At 39.4% G+C, this 22,691-nt stretch overlaps 1 protein-coding gene across 5 annotated transcripts in view; it reads left to right on the top strand.

The window, feature by feature from the left end:
- Positions 1-22,691, top strand: part of kcnip4a (potassium voltage-gated channel interacting protein 4a) — a 150,404-nt gene that overhangs the window by 61,898 nt on the left and 65,815 nt on the right. The window lies entirely within an intron of this gene.

Raw genomic sequence — 22,691 nt, 5'->3', positions numbered from 1 at the left:
TATAGTCATTGGTTTGATCTCAGAAAGAAGCCAACATGTGGTCTGGTGTTCTGAGCATATGCAGCCATTAAACAGAAATTTAGATGACGTTTGAATTAAGTTTAAGCAGTAGGGCGTCCAACTAAGTAGCAGCTAAGGATTTTTTTCCCTCATTTTTCTCAATATACAGCTTTTAGATTTATCTTTCCATTTCTTCACTAAAAGATGCATGAACTTATTTGTGTGTCTGTTCTAAGCTGTAATATCAGGTGGGGTAATGTGTTAAAGTCTTTCCTTATTGTGAAAATTATAATTGTATAAGGTAAAATATCAAGCTTGAACTTCTCCCGCCTCTAATTGCGCCTCATGGATTTTCATTAGACTCTTACTTTTTCTTTGCTTTCTGATTTATAGACCATCACTTCACTTAAGCTGTCTGATGAGCTATGACTTCATACAGGGCAAATATTGAGAGCCACTGTTGTAAGAGTGGTTGCAACTGAGGCAGTGTTCTTCACAATGTGCTGATGGAAAGTGCTATCAAAGATAAGGGCCTCTTGTGGGGGAGGCTGATATTGTCTGTCAAGCATGGATAGTGGTGTGGGATTTCAGGGTTTCAGTGTGGCCGAGTAGGAGACTGGATTTCTCTGCCATGTTTCACACTGGTATTGTCTGTGTAATCAGACACTCATGGGATTTGATTGGGTATTATGAAAAGGGTTTGTTGCTAACCGGTGGTTGTTCTTAAATCTCTATTGCCTGATTTTTTTTTTTTTTACTATACCCTGTTCTCAATTTAAAAAGATTTAAGCCCCAGCAATTCATTGAATTTAATTCACCGGGATCTTTCACTTTGCTTGCTGTAGTATTCGTTGTCTTTTCTCATTTCCTGGTTTTAAGAGTCACGGTGTATTACTTTTCTTCATTGTGAATGTATTGAGCGATGAAAAGCTAAGCTATGTAGCAGCTAAATGACAAAGAGATAACTGATGTTATTGACATATCTGTTAGTATAATATTTTAAATGCTAGTCTTCTTCCAGAACTTTACAATTTTTTTTACAGGTATAGCTATAACATTTTTAGGACTGTACCAATATCTAGTGATTTAGAGATAGGTGTCCCGTGAGAAATGATCAGGTGTGCCGTGGAAGATTATCTGGTTCCACTTGTTTGTTACTCTAAGCCAGCAGTCCCCAACCATGGACTGGCTTATGTCCGGCAATATTTTCACGGACCGGCCTTTAGGTGTTGTGGATAAATACAACAAAATAAAACCAGGACCGGTACAAAAAAGAGGAGATTTATTCATAACACATGGGACAAGACCCAGGGAAACCGAGTTAATGCTAAAACCCCTGAAAACCCTGAAAACCATGAATTTCACACCCGAGCCTCATCTCTCGCTGCCCGGTACTCAGTACCGGGGGTTGGAGATAGCTGCTTTAAGCGACCAACGTAACGGTCAGAACAATTACATTCTGTTTCACTAGATGGCAGTACAGCTACCTGCTCTAATTAAATGGGTTGCCAACTGCCAGTAAAGCAGAACAAGATGAAGAAGGAATTATATAATAGTCATGGTGTGAGACGACGCAGCACATAATAGCAATAGATAAATACTTGAGAAGAAAAAGTAGTCAATCTGCGCTGGGCCCTGGAGAAAATTCAGACCCAGACGAAGGCCCTAGCATGAGTAGTGGTAGGAAGAAAGCAAAAAAGGTATACTGGGGACCTTGAACTGCCGTTCCAAACATGAGTCGTGCCAACAGTTAAGTTACAGAGTGCCCTCTGGGTGATGAGTGCCCAAAAGACTGAAGGGGTTACTCCAACATCAGCCTGGCGGGTGGGTGGTTAGGTGACATGGACATCCAAGTCTGTGAATGCAATAAAGACAGAATGAAGTGACATACGACTTTATCTACAGCATAAGGACATAGGTGTATGTACAAATGTTCTCAGACGAGTTTAATCCCAGGGACCTTGACCTCAAGGGCAAGGTCAGAGGTCAAGTTTTCTGAACATTTTGTAACGCTGATAACTCGAGAAGTTACCTAGGATTTTGAAATTGATACCATAGGTGTATCTACTAGGAGGTTGAGGGTTACCACTGGTCGCCTCCAGTATTTCTAAAATTTATTTTATTGGTTGTCATAAATGCTGATAGGTCGCCAAGTAGCTACTATCAGCTGATAATGGTCCACCAATGAGTCAGGATGACTCTATTTTTCTGTGTTATTGCTCTGGTGACCCACGCGGTAGAGAAATCTCTCTTACTTAATGAACTTGTCGGACTCTAGTTTTTTTCCTGCAGGATATGGTCCATTACTGTGGTAAAGAAAAAGAAGAGTTATGTTTTTTTACAACTGCAATTTTCCTGTGACTCATGACTAACAGACTGACATTAGCCAGACTTACCTGCTGAAGCCTTCTTTCATGGTTGCTGGTTTTTGTTTGGTAAAAAACAGTTCCTGTTTTCTTTCTTGTGTTTCTAATTGTTCTTGTGGTTCTCCTCAGTGTTTCCCTATTTTTTCTGCCATCTGTTAGTTGTCATGCCTCAGTATTGGCTGTTTGTCTTTCTATTTCTTCTTTCAACTTCCTTTTTTTGTGATTGTTTGCTCTGTCATTTTTCTCACCTGGTTTCCACCTGTGGCGTGTTACTTAGCCAGTACTCTGAGTATACCCCTGTCTTTTAAAATCTTGTTATTGTCTTGGTTGTGTTGGGATGTCAGTGCCTCCCTTTATTTTTTTGTTACTTTACTAAAATCTCTTCTTCTATGCTACGACCTGCCTGATTGCCTCCACAGTCCTGCATTTGCGTCTACTTAAGAACTTTGGCCAAATGCAAAAAATCTGACTGACAGACATAATTTGTTATAGTTATTATAGATATTATTATAGATATTAAATAAAGCATTCTTGTATAGGCTATAATTGGGTCATAAATAACCTCACTCAATCATTTTACGCTAAAATAGTTCAGTCGCTTGAGGGTTAAACACATGTAGAAAGCTACATTTTCCAGGTTACCAGGGTAACAACACCACTTCCATATTTTACATGCACTTTTTTCATATGGCTGTCTTTAACATACCTATAGGTCATAATTACAGCTTGCACAGATGACCTATTTGGTCATTTTCTCGGGGGTTGTACAGTCTCGTTTTTTCTTTTTTCTTCCCCAACCTTTAAAAATTTACCCTTTGCCAGTGTGTCACAGAGGCTGTATCTCTTCTAGTATCTGCTGCTGGTTTGTGGAGGTGATGGCGCCAAGCTAAATGATAGTTCCTCCAGGTTCATGTTTAATGGAGGACCCCATTACACATGAAAAATGGCCCTTGTTCTGTAATGGCTGGCTACATCCAGAGCCCGCAGGAACAACACAGAAAATGCTCTAAAGCGGGTACATGCTGTATAAGTGATGATCTTTTTCACTAAAGATGCCGGATGTTATTTTGTGATTGGTTTTTCTGATAAGGTGTTAGCAGGTGCCGTCACATTAAAGTATGTATTCACAGCAAGTCAGTTTTTATTGGCGAAAGACGCTGATGGGATGTGCGAAATTCCATTTAGCTTAAAACAGATTGAGTTGTTATAGTTTAGGTTGCTGGCCTGATATATGAAAGAATAGCATCGGCATGCTGGATGATATTTTAAATCATGTGCTTGAGCCAGTCAGTTAATTCTCTTTAGATCAATAAATAAGACGTAGCACAAGAGGCTCTATTGATTTTTAGTTTTTTGGTGTTCAATCTGAAAGTTCACTATAATGGCATAATTATCAAACACTTGACACTTCTTCTTACAGCTACCAAATAAAATGACTCAATAACACAATATTTTTACACCTATGAAGGAAACCTGCATATAGAGCAAGGACAGGCATCGCCCTCTGGAAGCATCATCTTTTTTGTAGCTGTTGCTATCTTATTATTATTTTTAGACGTCAGGGTTTAATTTAAGGGCTAAGTTAAGAGTTAACACTAGCATACTCGGTAAGCTGGATGCATGTATTGACTGTATGGGGGCTAGCAAGTGCCATGTAACATGCAATTTCGTCACCGTTGGTCATATTTGTTGGATTGTATTTAAAGGCTCCAAAAGGCACAAACAAGTTCACTGAGTCCGGTTAGCTGAGGTGTTGTCTGGAAGACATGGTATACCTGTCTGCCAGTCAGCATGTAAATGCTTTTAATAAACTTTAACAGAGGTTTATGCAAAAAAAACAATTTAGATTTATAGAGCAACTGCTTCTTCTCCCGATCAAAACATATTTATTTCTTTTTATAGTTGGACATTCTTAGGCGAGAGATTGTTGCAATTTTTAAAGCCAGCCTTGAGTTGCCATATCAGGAACTGCAGCCTGTCTGAGGCCCATCTGAAATACTGAGCTCTGTAGCAACAATAGCCTACAACAATAACTCAAACAAAGTGGTCTGATTATCTGACAATGGTTCCTAGAAGCACATACAGTACTGTGTAATACACTCAGCAAGCAAATTCTCACAAACAGACAAGGAGGAAGCACTCAACACGTCACCAGGAGATCACATTTCCCATCAAGCTCTTTCCCTGCCCCACGTTGAGCCTCGAGCACCAGCCCTAAAGTGACAAGCAGACAAATTGATCTTGAAGAAGCCCAGAGGCAATCAGAGCTCACCACTCACCCACAATTACTTGTCCTTTAACACAACGATCAATGTGCTCACTGAGTTTGACCGGCGCAAGCTGGGACATGCTAAAATAGACTCTCTGGGTGGGTGACGCTCTGGAATAATGAGGCAGAGAAAGGTTCACAAGGTACATTTTTGATATGAGAACCCAGTCCCTCCTGCTTGCGCTGCCCTGGGGCTGATTTGGAGTTGTTAAACTTTAAGCTAGTGGTGAGGTTTATTTCCACACTTGATTTTAAGGTTGTTTTTTCACAGGCCCTGATGACAGCAAACCCAGTTGTGTGCATGGCAATAAGGAAATTAAGTTAATTTGAGCTGTTAATTAAAGCACATTATCACTGTAGTTTAGACACCAAGAGAAGAAAAATTACTTTCCTGCAGTCTTATTATGTAGTCACCTCATGTGTGCTTGCTCTGATTGCATACCACTGTTTTACAACCTATGCAAATACTGATTGCCCTCACTTTGCAATTCTGATCAGCCAGCCATAGTATTATAATGGGCTATCAAAATAAGCATTCTGAAGGGCACAGGAAGTTGATTTATTTTAATATTTCTTTCTGTAAATATAGGACAAACACGCATGTTTATTGACTCTATTTATGATATCAAACCTATATTGCCAGGCTTTGTCTACCATACCAGGCGGCCACTGCACACTGCATTTCTCTGAGATTGTGTGAGTGGGTTTGTGTCACAGTAGTGGGACTTTGGCTGTGGCTTGTTCTTTGACAGAACAGTGCAAAAATACTTGCCCATGTGTGGGCTGTCACAATGCATCTGTCTGCTATCACTGCACAAAAAAAAGAGATTGTATTCGTATATAAATTTAAAAAGGCAAAAAAAAAGTCCTCAGGCCGGGTTCTCAAGCTTTTTGGGTGTTTGTTAATCAAATTGCATCTGCTGATTTCTTATTAATGACCTCAACATGACTTAACTCATCATCACGCATATACAGATACGTCATGTTCATTATCCAAACAGTTGTGTTCTCATTATTTTTTCATACTCTCCCTAACCTATCTATGTCTTCATTTACAAAAGAAAAACAAGCTTATTATAGGGAGGTAAACATTGCCCTCACCTTCAATAGCGTGCACTGTTTGCTCATGAATCACTGATGATCTGTGTTTAAACCACGATTTTATTGGTCTTAAATCCAATTCCGCACTTCTGGCAAACAGTAGACTGTGAATAATTGATGCACAAGCCATGTTTGAGGGCAAGAATATAAAAGACTAAGTTCCTGACTCAACTTAAAGGTTTACAGTGCTGCGGGCGATGAAAGAGCTTGTGCTATGAAGGATCTTTTCAGAGGTGGGGATTTGGCGTAAAGCCGTGCTCACTGTAGAGAGAGGCTAGCTCTGTTCAAGCTAGGGGAAAAAAAGTGGTACCAAATGTGAGTAAAATTTGGATTCATGTGAGAGAGTCTAACTTTTAATTCAAAATTCAAATCATATTTATTTTCAGTCACTGAACAAATGCCATGAAGAAAGGCAAGGAGAATGCATGCAGCAGAGTTTTATGTGAGTTATTCACCCAGCCACAAACAGCTTCACTCAGAGATGCTCATGTTAAACTGCATCTGTTCAGAATGGGTATTTATTAATGCTCGTCAGCAGTATTGCGTTACACATTTGAATACATCACTTGAAGTTGTAATCTCAAATAGACGTTGCATATTGTTCCAAATTTCAAATCCTCAAGCTGCACCTGTCTACTTCCTGAGTGTACTCATGAACCTTATTGGTTTCTGTTGCTGAGCTGTGAAGATGGGAAATGAAATCTATTGATTGTGTATTGACTGTCCCAAAACTCAGATCCAAAACAGCGCTGTGATGCCAAAGCCCGACCATGAAATGGGATTTCATGATGCTTGCCAAGCCTGCGCTCTTTCATTCAGACTTTAACCCCTTCGGCCCTGCTGCCAAATAATTGAGAGATCATGAAAGGCTGATTACATTGAAGCAGCAGAGTTAGCGTGATATTTTATGGATGTCAGAATGACTATAGAACAACGTCAATGCAGCTGGTAGGGATTCAGTTATGTCCTCAAAGATTTTTAAGTAAATCAGACACCTGTCATAACAGGAAGTCTTCCAGTTGAAGAGTTGTCTGCTTACACCTGCAACATACCAGACTAACATAATCATACTTGTGAAAGTGTAAATTGCTCTCGAGCTGCTGTCAAACTTTGGTGCCAGCAAATGACTCTATATCTCACTGTGACTTGAGGTGTGGATGTTTTTTTTTCTGACATCCCACACCAGATGGGGGAGCTTTGCAGATTGAAGTTATTCAAAGTATTAAATATGAGGTTGCCATGGCTATAAACCTGTTTATGTAAATATTCATATTCCTTCACAGTCCAAGCAAGTCTGTCTCAAAATAATTAATCCTGGAAAAAAACACAAGATGGTTTCACAAACTAATGATTGTACAAATTTAGACACTTTAGCTGATTAAGGTGTGCAAAGTTTAGTTTAAGGCTTTTAAAGTTATGTAGAAAACCTTAAAAGCTTTGCTTGGCTTGCCTAAGGTCCTAGTCACACAAGTCGGTGTCTTTCATCCAAACTACAGGTGACTACACAAAAGACGTTTTTGCTGCCGCATCTTCTTTGTGACCAGTTTTACCCAGGAATACACATTTTTCCCTAGCAACCAGTGGTTATTACGGGGTTGCGAACTGGTCTCTAAAGCTGTGTGACTGAGACCTGGAGAGGAAAACAGAATGGACACAGACATACACAAAAGCCACATTTTGCTTCATAATGGACATGGAAAATCCTGGTAGTGACATACAAAGTCTTGAATAATCAGGCCCCATCTTATCTTAATGACCTTGCAGTGAGAGCACTTTGCTCTCACACTGCAGGCCTACTTGTTGTTCCTACAGTATTTAAAAGTAGAATTGGAGGCAGAGCCTTCAGTTTTCAGGCCCCTCTTCTATGCAACCAGCTTCCAATTTGCATTTGGGAGACAGACACTATCTGTACTTTTAAGATTAGTTTGCTAAAGCATACAGTTAGGGCTGGATCAGGTGACACTGGATCCTCCCTTAGTTATGCTGCAATGGGTGTAGGCTGCTGGGGGATTCCCATGATGCACTGGGTGTTTCTCACTCACTATGTGTTAATAGACCTCTCTGCATTGAATCATACTTGTTATTAATCTCTGTCTCTCTTCCACAGCATGTCTTTTATCCTGTCTTCCTTCTCTCACCCCAACCGGTCGTAGCAGATAGCCGCCCCTCCCTGAGCCTGGTTCTGCTGGAGGTTTCTTCCTGTTAAAGGGAGTTTTTCCTTCCCACTGTCACCAAAGTGCTTGCTCATAGGGGATCATATGATTGTAGGGTCTAGCTTACATTATAAAGGAACCTAAGGGGACTGCTGTTGTGATTTGTTGCTGTATAAATAAAATTGAATTCAATTGGACTTTTCAGTACAACCCAGTATGAAGTTGGATTTTTGCCAAGGCTAATGCCTGAGCACATTTATAAATTCCAGTGGTTAAGCATCAGTAGCACTTTAAGTGACATTATATCGCTGAAATGTTAGCTTTTTATTGATAATCAGACCAAGTGGCTTGTGATTTTTCATGATGACAGTAGGCATATTTCCAGTGTAGCTAAGCTGCTCTTTATAATTCTAGTCTTGCAGTATGTGTGAAAGAGCTTTAAGCAATGAGCCAGGAAGCTGCTATACAGTTAGAGCAGGATAACCTTTTCTTGCTACGCCACCTGATAGCGGGCATTTTCTGTTTCAGTATTTTCAGCATTGTGGTGATGTACAGTTATAACCAGGGACACACTGAAAGAGTATTATCTTCCACAATAAGCAGGTAATGAGTGTAACCTTTGTTATTCTGGTTTTCATGTTCTGCACTGTTATTTTAGGGCTTCAACATGTTTGGATAGAGTTGGAAAAACTTGCAATCAAGAATAAAATAGTTTTTTTTGTATAGTTACATTTTCATTGAACCTCCTGACAAATGGAGGAGCTACACACTCTTTGTTGCAGTCTGTCATATAATTAGAATATAAACAGAGGTGCTACATCAAGGCCCAATATAAGATAAATAAGAATTTTCTGGATTGGAAATCATGCAAAGCTGCTCTACTGGAGTCCTAGAATATAATTATGGATCTTAAATGGGACATAATAGCTCGTCTTTAAAGCCTGCTTGGTTCCTCTCCCTGTGGCCATTCCTAGAGAGCAGAAAAGATGATGAGCTTTGGCTGTGGTAGCAGCTCACAGGCTGACGTGTGTCCTTCACCAAGTAGGTGACACGGTGCAGCGGCCTCTAACTGCATTAAAAAAAAGAAGCCTTATTCCATTTCTCTCCTCCCCAGAGCACTGACAAATCTGAGCTCTTGGTGGAAAGCTCACCTTGGGCTTGTGTGTATGTCTTTGTGCACGTTTGTGTGGTTGCACACAGCTGAAATGTCCCCTAGCTAAATTTTCTCGTGCCCTGAAAATGACTGTATTAATACTTGAGCGGCGTCCGCTTGTACCACTGTGACGAATGCATGTTAAACAGCACTCGGTGCAATTTAAAGCGGCTTCACATTAAAACTGCGCCGAGGCCTTGTAAACCTGCAGAGTGGGTTACTATAATTGACTCCTGCAAACAGCAAAATTGAAATTAGCTGCATAATTGCAGGAACGGGCTGCTTTCCAGCACAGAGCTCTGATTTACAGCTGAAACCATGAAAAACCCTGCTACTGAGGCAGTAGCTGTCATGGCTCACAATGTCCTGGTGCTTGGCTGGAAAAACAAATCCCTCCCTCAGGTGTGTGTAGACATGCTGGAATGTATTCACCTGCTGTGTTTGTTGGTGGGTGGATGTAGAGGAGAGCACGGTGAAGATGGCTCTACATGTATGTGCTTCTGTGTTTGTTGAATTAATAATACCCGCCAGACCTCATGATTCGTAGACTGCACCAACCTGACAAGTGTTAGTGAAAGTGCGTTTGACGGGGAGAGAATGGCGTTTCCGACTCTGTGGATTATTGGAAAACAAGCTTGCGGTCTGAGACATGTAATACCACCCATAATTTTTTTTGCATAAGATTCAGCAAGAGGAAGGGATTCAGACTGAAAGATAAAAGCATTTTTGTCTCCTTATGTGGTTTTGTAGGTCCTCTGCAACTCTTTGTTATATTTTTCTGCAGAGGTCAAGTCACTGAGCTTCCCTTCAGACACATGAAATATCAACAAATTTCCCAAATAGTTGTTATGTTTGGTTATGAGTAGATGTGTAACTCCATGGGGTTAGGGGTCAATTATCATAACAATTTTGAAAGCTATTTGCCCGTCTCATCTTTACTTTGAAAATGAAAATGTTATCTGGTCCCATCAATGTCGATTTTGGTAAATACATCAACCAATAATGTTAGCCCACTAATTTGTACTCTAATTTTCTGAGATCTTGTGGAGATTTGAACCACAGAGTTGAAAAATCTGTTATTGTTTTTCAATAAAGTATTATGTCAACAAACCCTAGAAAGAAGTGATGCTACAATACGAAGTTTAAAAAAAATGAAAATATATATTTCACATTTAAATTATTTCAACTACAGTCTCAGATCGGAGGTACCCTGGCTGGAAATGTATCCTTGCATTTTCATATCTATTGAATTGTGTCAATGTGCACAAAATTGTATTTTTTAGGTCTACAATGAGAAAAATTCCAAAAGATAAGATAACTCTTTATTGTCATTGCATAGTCATACATAGTACAGTAGTACAATGAAATGAAAAGAGACTAAGGTTGGGCGATTGGATGAATATATCAACCATCGATGATAGGCTGAGCCTTTCACCGACTGTTTTTACAAGAGCAATTTATTTATTTGCCCATGAGCACGTTTGCTAATAATGTTGGTTGAAGCTAAGAGAAGCAGTCAACTGAAAAAATAATAGCTCTGTTTTAACAGCACCCTCTGTTCTGCGAACAAATGCAGCGATTCATTTACTCAAACTCATAACAGAAAGAAAGAAAGGCAGTAGCCTATGTTGAGAAAAAAACAAAAGCATTTTATTTAAATTAAAAAAAACACTGGTGGGGAGGGAAACAAAGAGAAGCTGGCTTCGTTTTTCCACTATAACCGTGTTTATATGCCGTTCAAGTGTCTGTCTTACTCGACAAAAAGACAAATATAAAATGAAACAAAAATAAGTTAAAATTAAAATGTATCTTCCAGTGAACATAAAAAAACCTAAACCTCGACGTAATGAATAATCCAAAAAGTGGATTAAAATACTATATACAGCAGAATAAAATAGAATAAAATATACAATAGGATAAAAATAGAATACAAATTCTATATACAACTGAATAAAAATACAACGAATACAATGAACGAAACAAGAAAATAAAGCAAAATATTCCCTCCTAACAAAACATAAAAATGTCCGTGCATGATTACATTGTTCTGCTAATATGTCGCCTATCGTCATTTATTGGACTGACGAATGTTGGTTAGAAAAATGTTACATATCGCCCAACCTTGAAAAGGACTGCACATGTTTAAGCTGTGTTCTCAGTGATTTGTTTAATAAAATTTTATTCAACTAAACTACCTGGTTACAAAAAATAGATTTGTATTAAAATTCAATAGTTGCTACTTTTGTTGTTCATGGTTGTCAGCCGATACCAAACTGCATACACACTGTTAATGCAGGTTTGTATACTAAGAAACAGATTACATGATAGGTGACCATTTGACCTTTGACATTGGGAACTTGTCCTCAGCACATGCTCCATAACATCACATAAACATTTAATAATACAACGATACTCTCTCCTCTTTTAAAACCAATTACCTCTAAGCCTAAGATCTTAATGCACTGAACTGAAACATCTCTGGAAGCAGTACCCACGGAGGTCGGTATTTACCATGCAATGCATAATTCAGACACACATATCTGCCAGTCAACTTAAAGTCATGTAATTTTTATGAGCAGGAACTCAACCGAATTCTGTTACATACACCGGAGACACAAGCTGGCTCTGGAAATATCCCTGGTAGGGTGAAAGGTCAGTCACTATAGTATTGTGTGGAGGTGGTTTTAAAGGTTAGGGGGTTTCTTGACTTTGAGCTGGAGATAAAGTGTTAAGAGAGAAGCAATGCGTCAAACAGCAGTTAGACTGCTGAAGACTGGCACGTGATTCATTTATAGATCTGTGCCCTGTGCATGACTTACTTTGTGTAGCTTGCTCACATTCGCTGCTTTACCTGCTCTGTCATGTTTTACATCATACCAGGTCTGCAGTGCTGCATCTAAATAAAGAGAAGGGAATTGGATTAGTGCCTAAAATGTGATCTTTTATCTTTTTTTCTTTTTTTTTTTTTTTTTACCTTTTTCTTGTACCTATCATCTCCTTAACATCCAGTAGCTCATTTTATGTCCATTTTTTTATTATTATATATTTCAGACAGGAAAAATAATTTTATTCCATTTGTCCCTTATCAGCTCTCCATTAAGATCTTCACACTGAGTAAAATATTCCAGTCTTGTCTCAGCATAGCTTAGGCGCCATTTAATTCTCATTTCTCAGTGTAACATATTTGCTAAAATCGTGTCTGAAATTAAAAAATGTGTTTTAGTTTAAACCCTGCTCATCCCCGCCTTCGCAGCTTGGAGAGTATCGAGGGGTTGATGCATGTGCTTACAAAAACTGTGATTCAGTTTATTTTTCTGCATTTTGCGTTATTGTTCCTTTATTATTGTGAAAAACTGTGCAGTTTTGCCTATTATAGCATCTAAAAATGATTCAAATGAAGGGAACCTCACTAAAGCTGGGTATTACAGCTCAATACTTTTGTTTGTACCACTTCAAAATGTATCCGTATATTGCACTAGGATCAACAAATTCTTGGCCCTGTGAGACATTTACAGTGGATTTGGTACTGAAGCAATTGCCTTTGCTTTGTCTCAGTATATTAAGAGACACCAAGAGTATTATTCAGCATTTTGTTCTCCACTGTTGGTGTGAAATGTGCGCGACTAAATTAGGCTGACGGGATGTACTCTGTGCTGTAGCATCCGCTCAAAAGACAATCTGTGACTAGAAATGTTCATCCTTGGTCGCTTGTTTCCGAGGATGCTTGTTAAAACAATAACAACAGATCATAAAGGCGTTAAAAACTAATAATACGTTTTAGAAGCGCTGTTTGTCTACAGGCATTTTATACCTGTAGGTCTGGGCTGTTGCTTCAAAGTAGATCCCTGTGTGAACTCAACAATGTGTGTGAGGCTGGCTCTGCTTTACACAGCCTTGTGGATTGTACATATTGATTGGCTTCCACTTTCAGATCAAAGATGCAAAGAACCGCAGAGGCCACATTAGGGATTACGGTATTTCTTTGCGAGCAAACATGAGTGATTTAGAGAGGGATAAAACAGACACACACTAATATCCCCTTCTCAATCTGCAAGGATTAATGACCAGAAGCTGTTGGCATGAGTTCAGCAATTAAATTGGATAGTGAACCCATCTTTTTAATGATAATCTGATTTGGAGATGCTGCTGTTCACATTCACATCCTCTCTTACTGCAGTACATCAGATAAGACTACTAATAGCAGAGTAAATCGACTCTTTCTCTCAAACAACATCATCACTTTCTGACAGCCTCGGAAAGAGAACTAAATATCATCTTAACGTGATGAAACTCATGCTGCAACTTCCCAGCACTGACACGTAATCTGTGATTCATGTGGGTAACGTAAGAGAGCAGGTGATACTTGAGGATTCCAGTAGCTGCTGGCACAGATAAGGTTTGGTTAATGTCTGCAGGTCTGTGTAAGAGGATGGATTGCAACATGTCTCGCCATTTACCCAGGGAAAAGGATTTCCTCTCCACCCTGTGGTTTATTAATAGCGAGCTGGTGGATGTCGGGCAGGCGACGCAGTGTTAGCGGTATTGACACGGTTAGTGTTTCACCTGTCACTGCTGCTGATAAGCTGTCATCAGAGCCAGCCTAATAGATTTTAGATGAGACTTTGGCCCACAGTAAGTTGATGAATGCATCATTTATTGCGCTTTTTGTGACCTTGGCACAGCCAAGGCTGTCTGTCTAAGGATATTAAACTGTATTACTCAGCTGATATTATGAACTTCTTCAAATCATGTAAAAGAGGTTAAAAAATGACCATGATGGGCAAAACATTCAAAGTGTTCAAGCCTATGGAGCAATTTCCACTTGTAATGTCATTTCTTTTTCAATAGTTAGTTAATGTTTTGCCATGTGTAGAAATTTTGGCGCACTATTTGATGTAGCTTCACCTGTCCAGTGACCAAAACCTTACTGGAATAATTGCCAACTAAATTATTTTTAATAGTAATTTGAAGTTCATAAACACTGAAGCATACTTTTATTCATCCAATCCATTCAGCACCATACTTGGTCTATTTGCTAATAGACATTTGAGATGAATATTGATTTGTTGTATTCATTACTGATGGTGGTGGTGTAATTCTACAAATCCACAGTTTGTTTTTAACCAGTGTTTTTGCTAGATCACAATTGGATCTTGAAACTTTGTAGCTTTCACCAAACTAGCATGCTTTAATCAGGCAGGTCCAGGTGTCTAACTAGCATGGTCATCATTAGTACATGGCTAAATATCATTTTATTTAAGCTAGATCTTTGCATATATTTGTACACGTGGTGTTTACACGAGCACAAATAGTGATGCCTGCAAAAATTGTTCACAGATCCTGACCGAAATAGGATTTTTCAGACCAATACAAATACAGATATTTGATGATTTAAAAATCTAAAATATCAGCCGATATTATTCTTTCTTTTCTTCTTTTCTTTCAGGCGCACAAAACAGATTTACCCTAAAATGTATTATTTATGACTCCTTACAATGACAATGCGATTTTAAAATAGTCTTGTTTTTCTTGTTATTGTTTGTTGCATTCAAAAAGCAACAGATTTCTATAACAATAATGTTATAGAGTGCCCCCTGGTGGACATACTATGCAACATCAACAATCATAGAGTCAATAAAATATGTTTGTACCTTCTTTACTTTCTACATTTTCATTTATGAATCATTATAAATGCCAATATCAATTTATGAGGAAATAGTTCATATCATCGCCGCCAATATATCTGTCAGACTCTATTTGCTAATATACAATATGTTCCATTAGCTGACTATAGTAATGAAGTTATCCCTCCTCTTTGCAGCAGCCATCATCTTCCTTCCCTGACTTCCATGCACAAAGCTGCTGTACCTTATATAACCTTTACAACATCTCTTCCGGGAAACAAACGCTCTTTGAATATGTCCGTGATTGCTCAACAGCAGCTCATTGTAAGCCGGTATTGTGACACAAGAAGATCGAGCCTCGATATGAGACGGTGAACTGTGGATTTCGTCTTTGTTGTTTCAGAACCATTTTGGCTCTATTAGCAGATCAGTTTACTGACCTAATAAATCTACCAGTTTGTTATGAGTGTCATTTTATAACTGTGACCTCATACAATTTGTTTATTCAACAGTGGAACTCACAAAAGATCCGTGGAGGATATTATACCATTTTGTCATTAATCCCTTTCAACCTACGTGTTACAGACCATTATTTGTCTTTAATTAAAAGTTTTCCACTGGTTTTATGTCTCCATAATGCCAAAATACAAATTTCAAATGTGCACCAACTACTGATGTTCCTGATACCCCTGGGATAAGTCCCCACCCTCTGAGCTGAACGGTATATATGACTAAAACAGAGTGATCTTATTAAAGAGCACATATTTAATGTCAGTATAATTTCTCACGCGGTGAACTAAACTGCTCCCTTGCCATCTCAAGCAGAACACAACTAGATAAGATACGCGTAGAATGATAATGTACAGTATCCGGTATTGCTAAAATGAACTGGAGTGAGGAGGAATGTTTATTGCCCTTGGGGTTTATGATCGCACCGATTCAAAGGAGCATTAAATTATGTTTTCATGTTGCTTATTTTGTGATATTTGTACCACCACAATAGCTGGCAATCATGCCACTGCATGTGCCTCGCAAGTTTTTATTGGGTTCATCCTCACATCTCAGCACGAGTTTCATCGTTTTTTTTCCTTTTTTATTTGGAGATGTGAGAAGCTATGATTCACGGCGAACAGTTCTCATTACGCAGCTGCAGTGCAATATCCACTGTGTTAAGAAGCGAGGAAAGTGGTTTGGTTAAGGGGAGGAAAAACAATAATTTGGTCTTCCTGCATCAGTGCAGATTTGTTATTTGTTGCTGCTCAGTGAGATTTTAGATTTTGGCTTGACCCGACACATTTCTCAACTGGCTGAGCAGAAAAGCACCACTTTAGCAGCTCTGTTGTAATTTTTCCATGCCGCTTTGGACACTTTCCGACGTCGCGCACGCCTCAGTGGGCACCGATCTGTAAGAGTGGGCTCGGTAGACAGCAGCTTCATGTCGGGGAGGGTTGTAATAAAAGAATGTGACACAGGCGCGGCCTACGGGATGCACGGTGGCAGCAGGTGGGGCCGGGCTAATGACAGATCCACTCGAGCCATTGAGCCTCACGTCCAACTGTAACTGCTCGGTTGACGTTGAAAGCCTCATATAACCACCGGTGCATGGTGTGGGTTTGAAATCTGTGTGGCGTCTGGGCTGCAGTATGAAGTTATTTGTTTTCAACAGTTTCTCAGTAATGCTGCCTGGTTGTGCCTCATATGGCAGCAGGACAGTTTGATTAAAATTATGTCCTGCTGCTCGGTTTTTATTATGGCTTCGGGAAAGTTCTGTACTTGGATGCGTCATTAAAGGTAGTGCTGAGTCATACACCTCTCCTCTGTTTACGGCTGTGGAAAAAGGGGGAAGAAAAAAGTTCATAAATACATTAAGCTCGCCAATTCTTCCTCTGTCTCTTCCACATCTCCCCAAATGACTGTGCTACCTCATTGAACACGAGATATTTTGTTAGCTAAGATAGAAGCAAACAAATAGCCAACCCACTGGGGTTCATTAAACATTAGAGTGGCTATATTGCCGCACTTTGCCCTGTTGTGGAAATAGTTTTTTTTGTTTTTCTGCCACAATTTGAAGGGAATTAAGCTTTTTCTCCTGGACCATATTTGCCTGTGATTGATGGCAGGTGGATGCGGCGCACCCCACGCAGTCCAGTTCCCCACTGATACAGACCATCTGGGCAGGTAGTGCAGCCCAGTGTCATTGCAGCCACACGTTATGGTTTAGACCAGTCCCAGGATGTTAGGAGAATCACTTTACAGACGGGGGCGTAGAAGAGAGAAAACACTTTGTTTGCTGTGCAGGAAAAAGAAGGAGCTGAGTGTGCATATTCTGATTCTGGCATTTTTATTGTTGCGTCATTATGATTTGTGTGCAAGGGAAGCCATTTCTCTTATATGACTGCAAAGTAAAGCCTGCATGAGCAAACTCTACATAATCTGCTGCTGCTGTGCTTTGAAAGTAAGCCCCATGACAAACCCTGCACCCACTACGTCTCTTATGTTCTCTAAAGACCATTCTTAATTGATCTCCAATGATAACCAGCAGGCAGATTTTCCCTAAATCAGGATGTTGGGTATACCTGCTGCCTAAATATTGTTTTGGACAGTGGTGCACTGGGCACAGTTTCTGCTTTTCTGCATCCAATAATGCATAAAGCATAAAGCAGTAATTTTTTCTGCCATTTTACCAATACACTGTAGCAACACTGTATTCCCTGCATTGCGACTTAATGGGATTCTTTCTTCTTATCTTGAGCTAAATGTACTCCTGATTAAGAATTTTTTGTCTTATTGTAATGACTTCCGACTGAAAAGGCTTAATGTACCATTTTCCTGTCCTCCTTCAATTTCATTTCCTCTTGAAATTGTGCTAATTGGCTTGCAGTTCTTAGAGAGTTTCAGAAAAATGTACTGACTCCTTCTTCGAGTTTTCCATCACGACCGAAACTCTCAGCAGCCTTCGAACAGGATCGTCGCTGCCTGGTGTGACAAGTTCTTCTTTTTTCTTTCAAATATATATTGAAAGAAGATTTATAGTTTGTTTTAGAATAATCTCTTGACACCTTGCAGTGTACTTTCGGCAGGCTGTGGGTTGCGTCACGGAAAAGAAGAGAAAAAAAAAAGCACGTCTGCTCTCTGTTATTTACATTGTTCTTTTTGTCAAGAGACGCTAATCTTTGTTATAAGATCTGTGTTGCGTGTCATGTGTGGTTGTTTAAAGGTAAGTGCTTTTCATCTAAATAATGTTTAGATAGAAGAAGTGGGAGCACGGCGTGCTTGCTTTTAGCAAGATAATGTGACATTATTGTAAAGATCACCAGAAATGATTTCCCTTCCATGTATGTATTTGGACTGTGTGGTGCTCTTAGTTTTCAAGATCAATTGCGCCCTCTAGTGTCTACTTTCATGCATGCAACTGATGGTGGCGCAAAAAGAAAAGCCTCACTGTATCCTAGAGGTCATGGCTGTGTTTGTTTAATAGAAGATGCTCTTTCACTTTGATTTTGTCAGTTTCTAATTATTATAGAATTCATCAAACAAGCTGATTATACTTCCAAGTCCACTTTTTTCCCCCTATTTCTGTTTTTTTAGCCTAATTTAATGATATACGGCCAACACTAATGGTATGCCAGCAGTTAATTTTATGACTCTCTCTCTTTATGTATGTATAACAAGGACTGATGGAGGACTAGAACTCATAGTACTGCAACTTATGTCCTAATCAAGGGAAAAAGGCTTGAAAATATCTTACTGTGAGATGTGATGAACGATGCTTATCGAGTTTGTCCTGTTTCTGGCACTGATAACATTTTAAAAAAGTGAGCAGTGTATAGTAAATGTTGGCTTTGTTGAACTTGCGCAGTTTTGCTGCCACTTAGTGGACGATGTGAAAACTGAGCCATAGCAAAAGTAATACATATTGCATAGCATTTGGATGGCTGTGGCTCAGGAGGTAAAAGCAGCCACAGCTGCTGAATTAAACTAGTTTAAAGCTGTATGAGTTCCAGTGTGTAGGCTTTTTATTAACACAGTAAAAAAGAACATTTTTAAAAATAGTTTAGTTTTAATTAAACACAAGGTAAAAGTGATGAGTCTCTTACTTTCTCACATTCATTCCTTAAGCGATAGAAAAGCCTAGCACAAATTAAACAATGATAAATAAGTATAGTTTTATTCTCTGGTTTGCTCATCGGTATTACATCATGGCCAGAAATAAAACTACACCTGCATACATTATTTATTCCAATAATGTCCAAACTCGAGTAAAGTCAGTTCAAGAAATTAGAGGAGCTGATCCAGCCATCAGTCTAAACCGATGGTGGACCAAGTGAATAACTGACATTGTGTCCTTAACCTCCTAAGACCCGAACTCTTCCACTGCATGCATTTTTAATTCCTCTTTGATTTTTGGACATATTGGGGCCCGATGAATGTAAAAACAAAGAATTACCAGATTTTTTTTGCCTTATTTTTGTTTTAAGAAAAATGAGAGCCACATATGAGCATATTCATTTAAAATTTTGATAGAACAGTAGCAGTATAATGTCCTCGTAAGTGGATATCAGGCCCTTGTAGAGCAAAATTCAGTATTTTGGTCTAAATAACCCAAAATGCGATGTCCACATATGTGGACGCCAGCTCCTAGGAGGTTAATATTAACTTCATTATTAGGATTGTTGACAAATTATTCTGTGCAAATTGCACTTGGTCTAAAAACTCCAGTGGCTTAGATACGGCTGCTTAAACATTGACAGAGCAGGAATAAGTCTCTCATAAAATCAGCAAAGACCCACTATAAATGTTTTTTATTATCAGCACACCAGCAAATATTGCCTAATGTTTATCCCTAGTACATGTTGTGTTTACAAGAAATATGCAGCTAATTAAATCTGAGATGTGGTAGAAACAGTAATTGTGTAATTCTGTTGATGCATGTTGCAGATTTCAAACAGTTGCATGTTTTTAGCTTGAAGAAAAGAAAACATAGCACTCACTCTTGGTAATAAAATACAACATACAAAATGTCCATGAAGACAATTCCAACCAACACGCTCTCACTCCCAAAGCGTAACATTTTACGCTAGGTGACAAATCGTCAATATATTACGCTTTCGGCCACCCAACACGTCCCGATATTACAAGCTCCAAAAAATGAGGACACATGAGAACCGTTTGGAAATAATCTACACATGTGCGTTTATTTTACTTAGATTGCTTTGGAAAACACTTTCTAACACAATTAACGGGGTGGTTAAGGTTAGGGATAAGGCTATGGTTAGTGCTGGAATACACGGTTGGAACCTGTGTTACCGCTGGAGCGTCATTCTATTTGATTTCATCCACAATCCGGCGCGTATCATAGGAACGCGGAAGGTCACCTTTTGCGTTCCCATGGAACGCCTCGAGACGTGACACATTGTCAGTATATTACGCGTCGGGAGTGAGAACGGGCTGTTCCAACACATTCATCAGTACTTAAAATTAACCGATAAAACTGCAGTAGTCAAAGTGCTGCTGTCTTTCTTTGAGTACATCTCGTTTGAATGCATTTTATGGGAACCTTCAGTGGATAAAGCAAGAACGGACTCCATGAACTGTGAGCTCCACAGTTCAATGAGTTATATTCAGTAAGCAGCGAATTCACTTAATACATTGTACGTGTTTATGACCCTTTTTCCAAGTACAACACGTTCCAAAGCTGTACATATTTGAGCTTAATACATTTACCATAAAAGACTTGCGACTGGCCCCTCCCCCTACTTTAAGTGTGTACTGGTAGAGGTAGATGGCGTAGTTCTGCTGGAGGTTTCTTCCTGTAAAAGGGTGTTTTTCCTTCCCACTGTCGTCAAAGGCTTCCTTAAAGTCGGCCGTTAGATTGGTAAGGTTTGTCTGTGTTATTGTGGCACTTCTCTACCTTACAATGTAAAGCCTTAAGATGACTGCTGTTGTGATTTGGCACTATATAAATAAAATTTAAAAAAAATAATGGAACTGATTTAAACTGACTTAGTAGAGTGATATCATTTGAATGAATCATGAGCATTAATAGACTTTGGAGTTTTTAAAACTAGATCAAACGATCCTAAATCAAACGTGCTCTACCCTTTCACCGCTGCTTTCAGACACTTTCATTCACAGCGCATTGCACCATTTTTACCAGTTACCTAATCTGTACAAAAGGCCAAAATAAACCATTCATAACCTTTTTTAAAATGTTTGGAGCTGAGTTTCAGTCAGGTTCCCTCTGGTATATCATTTATCCTGTGCACTCTGTGCACTTTGATGGGTTGCACGCACCTCCTGTTTTGGTCCACCTGCAGCCACCTCTTCAGATCTCAACCTGTCTGATTCATCGCTCTCATCTCGCTTCAGTTACTGCTCACAAGCTTCCTGCAGCTATGGCTCAAGAGCAATTTGCGTTTGCCTTTTCCCACCCTTAGTTCAGAAGACAGTGAGGCTATGGCTCGCCAGCCTGTGCTGAGTCACAAACACCTACAGCCTTCCAGGATTTCTTTTAACGAAGCGCTCTATATGCACAGTTTGATCAACAGGAAACAACGGGAGGAAGAAAGCAGGGAAGAAGGAAAGAAAAGCAACAGGAGAACCATATCAAGCATGTTTGTGCGTGTGGGCAGCAGAGCACCTGCCTGCTTTAGATGGTGAAGTGTTGATTTCTTAAAGTTACAGGGGGATTGTGTGCTGTTTTGAACAGTGGTCCTTGGATTTGACCAGGCCTTGTTGTTACCAGAGAGCTCTGTAAACTTCAAATTCCAACTTTGTTCCAGTTACGAAGCATTTATGCTGCTATTGCACTTTCTCTCTCCAAACCCATGTAGCTAATCAGATTGTTTTTAGATTGTTTTCCTCAAGTGGTGTGGAATATGCCTCAGCATATGCGGGGATGATTCACCCCAGAGACATTTGATTATTTCATCCTATTCTCCGGAGTGTCCAATTTAATGAAAAGTCATTACTGCTCCAACATAATTAGGATACCCTTTGAAGAGCCATGCTCAGCTGGTTTGGACCAATCTTCAAACTGGGTTTGAAGATAGAGTTCATATTGAGTGTCTATACTTTTGACACTTTCTTAGAGTGCCAATTAGGTTTACTATAATGCAATTTTACTTGGTTAACTAGCTTTCATTCACACACACTATACATGCATATATCCCAGCATTTCAAATTATGAGGTCAGTGAATGCACAAATAATCTTTATGAGCCGAACGCTCGTGTTCTCTAATAATCAGGCTCTTTAAACGCTCTGTTTATGACTGCTACTCTTGGATCTGTATGATGCCAAAGGGAGGGGATATACTGTTTATGGCTGTCTCAGGAACAGAAGCCCCGCCCATCTGCTGTTCAAATATGCTGTTTGCAAGGAGCAACCAGATAAATAACAGTTATTGTCAACTGAGAATCATACAAAACCACATTAGTATAGTTCAAGGATAAAGACATGGAGATGGAAATAAGCATAATGTTTCCACTTCACTGCAGTGGTAAGCATCCAGTGGGTGCTGTGGTTGTGTGAAAATGGTCATATTAATGAAGTTAAATGAAGGCAGTAAGTTATCGTACTGTATGTAGCCACAGTAATGCTGAGCCTGTTTAAAATCGCTGTTCCCTGACCCAAGTGGAGGAAAATATAGCATGACAAATAGCATAAATGCTTTTGCTGAGTATGGAATAGGGAGGTGGTTGGTAATCTAATGCTGCAGTAAATGCTGGTCAGATTCCTTCAGGAGACAATTTACTAAAGAAATGGACTCTGTGTTGGTGATTTAAAAGTCCTTGAACCTCAGAATAGCTACAGACACTCATTTGTCTGTTTCTTTTTGTGTAGATTACATATATACTTGGTTTTGCGAGTGGGTTTGCTAAAGGTGGAAGTTAAACTGCACTTTAACTTCTGTCTGAAAGAGGCCTCCGAGCAACAAAGAACACACAGCAGGCAGGAAGCAGGTTAATGGAGTGGGTGCAAATTGGTACTTGATTGCTGTGGTTGGCTGTTCTTTTTTTTTCTT

The sequence above is a fragment of the Neolamprologus brichardi genome, chromosome 3 (genome assembly GCF_056152115.1).
Source record: "Neolamprologus brichardi isolate AB-2024 chromosome 3, ASM5615211v1, whole genome shotgun sequence".
Lineage (NCBI taxonomy): Eukaryota > Metazoa > Chordata > Actinopteri > Cichliformes > Cichlidae > Neolamprologus > Neolamprologus brichardi.
The sequence above is the reverse complement of the archived record's forward strand: the minus strand, read 5'-3'. Positions and strand labels throughout refer to the sequence as shown.